Source organism: Triticum dicoccoides, chromosome 2B (genome assembly GCF_002162155.2).
Source record: "Triticum dicoccoides isolate Atlit2015 ecotype Zavitan chromosome 2B, WEW_v2.0, whole genome shotgun sequence".
Lineage (NCBI taxonomy): Eukaryota > Viridiplantae > Streptophyta > Magnoliopsida > Poales > Poaceae > Triticum > Triticum dicoccoides.
This window is the reverse complement of record NC_041383.1, coordinates 628,487,486-628,491,618: the sequence shown is the minus strand read 5'-3', so window position 1 is coordinate 628,491,618 and position 4,133 is coordinate 628,487,486.

The window sequence follows — 4,133 nt, the reverse complement described above, 5'->3', positions numbered from 1 at the left end:
GTGTTTGTTGGGTTGGCATAGATCAAGATTAGGATTTGTCACTCCGTGTTTCGGAGAGGTATCTCTGGGCCCTCTCGGTAATGCTCATCACTATAAGCCTCGCAAGCATTGTGACTAATGAGTTAGTTGCGACATGAAGTATTACTGAACGAGTAAAGAGACTTGCCGGTAACGAGATTAAACTAGGTATGATGATACCGACGATCGAATCCCGGGCAAGTAACATACCGATGACAAAGGGAACAACGTATGTTGTTATGCGATTTGACCGATAAAGATCTTCGTAGAATATGTAGGAGCCAATATGAGCATCCAGGTTCTATTATTTTTTAGTGACCGGAGATATGTCTCGGTCATGTCTACAAAGTTCTCGAACCTGTAGGGTCCGCACGCTTAACGTTCGATGACGATTTGTATTATGAGTTATGTGATTTGATGACCGAAGTTTGTTCGGAGTCCTGGATGAGATCATGGACGTGACGAGGAGTCTCAAAATGGTCAAAACATAAAGATTCATATATTGGAAGGTGATAACCCACAAGTATTGGGGATCGCAACAATTTTCAAGGGTAGAGTATTCAACCCAAATTTGTTGATTCGACACAAAGGGAGCCAAAGAATATTCTCAAGTATTAGCAGGTGAGTTGTCAATTCAACCACACCTAGAAACTTAGTATCTGCAGCAACGTGTTTAGTAGCAAAGTAATATGATAGCGGTGGTAACGGTAACAAAAGTAAAGACATCAAAAGTAATGTTTTTGGTATTTTGTAGTGATTGTAACAGTAGCAACGGAAAAGTAAATAAGCGAGAACCAGTATATGAAAAACTCGTAGGCACCGGATCAATGATGGATAATTATGCCGGATGTGGTTCATCATGTAACAGTCATAACATAGGGTGACACAGACTAGCTCCAGATCATCAATGTAATGTAGGCATGTATTCCGAATATAGTCATACGTGCTTATGGAAAAGAACTTGCATGACATATTTTGTCCTACCCTCCCGTAGCAGCGGGGTCCTATTGAAAACTAAGGGATATTAAGGCATCCTTTTAATAGAGAACCGGAACAAAGCATTAGCACATAGTGAATACATGAACTCCTCAAACTATGGTCATCACCGGGAGTGGTTCCGATTATTGTCACTTCGGGGTTGCTGGATCATAACACATAGTAGGTGACTATAACTTGCAAGATAGGATCAAGAACTCACTTATATTCATGAAAACATAATAGGTTCAGATCTTAAATCATGGCACTCGGGCCCTAGTGACAAGCATTAAGCATAGCAAAGTCATAGCAACATCAATCTCAGAACATAGTGGATACTAGGGATCAAACCCTAACAAAACTAACTCGATTACATGATAAATCTCATCCAACCCATCACCGTCCAGCAAGCCTATAATGGAATTACTCACGCACGGCGGTGAGCATCATGAAATTGGTGATAGAGGATGGTTGATGATGACGACGGCGACGAATTCCCCTCTCCGGAGCCCCGAACGGACTCCAGATCAGCCCTTCCAAGAGAGATTAGGGCTTGGCGGCGGCTCCGTATCGTAGAACATGATGATTTCTTCTCTTTGATTTTTTTCTCCACGAAGGCCAATATATGGAGTTGGAGTTGGCGTCGGAGGGCCACCAGGGGGCCCATGAGGTAGGGGGGTGCGCCCCCACCCTCGTGGACAGGGTGTGGGCCCCCTGGTCTTCATCTTTTGCGAGGATTTTTCTTTATTTTTTCTAAGGTGTTCCGTGGAGTTTCAGGACATTCCGAGAATCTTTATTTTCTGCACAAAAATAACACCATGGCAATTCTGCTAAAAACAACGTCAGTCCGGGTTAGTTCCATTAAAATCATACAAGTTAGAGTCCAAAACAAGGGCAAAAGTGTTTGGAAAAGTAGATACGACGGAGACGTATCAGAAGGTTGCATTTGGACATCGGAATGGTTCCGAGTGGTTCGGGCATTTTTCCGGAGTACCGGGAGATTACTGGAACCCCCGGGGGAAGTAATGGGCCTATTGGGCCTTATTGGAGGAGAGGAGAGAGGCCACAAGGAAAGGGCGCGCCCTCCCCTTGCCCAAACCGAATTGGACTAGGGGAGGGGGCCGCCCCCCCTCTTTCCTTCTCCCTCTCCCTCCCTTTCCTTTCCCTCTGGTGGAAGAAAGGAAAAGGGGAGGCCGAATCCTACTTGGACTGGGAGTCCAAGTAGGACTCCCCCCTGGCGTGCCCAACCTGGCCGGCCTCCTCTCTCCCTCCCTCCTTTATATACGTGGCCAGGGGAACCCAGAGACATAAGTTGATCAAGTTGATCTTTTAGCGGTGTGCGGTGCCCCCTTCCACAGATTTCCACCTCGGTCATATTGTCGTAGTGCTTAGGCAAAGCTCTGCGCCGATAACTTCATCATCACCGTCACCATGCCGTCGTGCTGACGGAACTCTCCCTTGGCCTCAGCTGGATCTAGAGTTCGAGGGACGTCACCGAGCTGAACGTGTGCAGATCGCGGAGGTGTCGTGCGTTTGGTACTTGATCGGTTGGACCGCGTAGACGTTCGACTACATCAATCGTGTTACATAACGCTTCCGCTTTCGGTCTACGAGGGTACGTGGACACACTCCCCCCCCCTCCTTACTATGCATCACCTAGATAGATCTTGCGTGATCATAGGAATTTTTTTGAAATTCCTGTGTTCCCCAACACCGTCCAGTCGGCACCCGACACCATCGTCGTGGACATCTCCGACGACGAAGAGTAGCTAGGGTCGTAGTGTATAGTACATAGGTTTGCATGCTTTGTATGGATCTAGAGGTCAAAATATGAGAGAGGCGGATGCAGAGTGGCTAATTTGAGGCATGACCGGTCACTGTCCGCGGACGCGCCCGACCGTGTCCGCGGGCGTTTGAGGGGCCGGATTTGCAATGTCCGGCTGTAGATGCTCTTAGAGGTGTGTCAATTTAGTCATATAACTTTGAAACTGTAGCTTTAAGTCCTAAAACAATTGAAGGTGTCTCAGTTTTGGTCCTATAACTTTGAAACTGCAGTTTTGCGTCTCAAAACAATGTAAGTTCGTTAGGTCCTAAGCTTGCATGGCCAACATATATGCTCCATTTTATCAGATGAGTCATTATGTGTGTTTACTTCCCCAAAAATGGTTCATACGCTTCCACGTCGCAGTGCTTTGCAACATGCACGTCCACCACCTGTGCGCCCATGAGCTGCAGGGTAGCCTCACTGAGAAGTTTGGTGCGGCCGCCTGGGAGACCCCCGAGCCAGGCGACATGGAGGACGACATCCCTTTCCCTGGGCGCACCCGCCGAGGATACCCTGAGGCAATCGGGATGGAGGACGAGATCCCACCTTCCTCTCTCTCTCTCTCTCTCTCTCTCACACACACACACACACACACACACACACACACACAACATCGCCGTTGCCCCTACACCCTTGCCGTAGAGCTGGTCGTGCAGGCTGTTGTTTCGGCACCAGTATAATCAAAGGTTGGGAATTGTCGCTGCTGCCGGATGACGCAAAGGAGTGCGCGGAATCCGCGAAGCTGTCGCAAAGGTCGGCAAGAGTGATGCATCCCCAGTAGCAGCCACATGTGGGCAAAAATTGGACGTTGTGCGGCGTGTCGTTCTTCTACTGCGGGCTGAGGATGATACGACTGGTCTACTCTCCTCGTTGGAGCTCAAGCCATCATGCCATTGATGGCATGCAGTTTCAAAGTTATAGGACTAAACTAACACCTTCAATAGTTTTAGGACCTAAACCTGCAGTTTTGAAGTTATAGGACTAAACTGGCAAACCTCCAATAGTTTTAGGACTTAAAAGTGTGGTTTTGGAGTTATAGGACTAAAGTGACACACCTTCAATAGTTCTAGAGCTTATGATGCATTTTACTCTTTTTATAATATGTAACATCATGAAAAAGGTTAAAAATATATATCAACTATATAAAGATCATAATAGTATAAAAAAATTATAATCTCGTCCATGGAAATGGACCACCTAGCGATGACTACAAACATTGAAATAGACGAAGGTGCACCGTCGTTATCTCTCTCCCGCACTAGAGTCGAGAAAAACCTTGTTGAAGTTGATAGTTGGGAAGCCGTCGTGATAATGT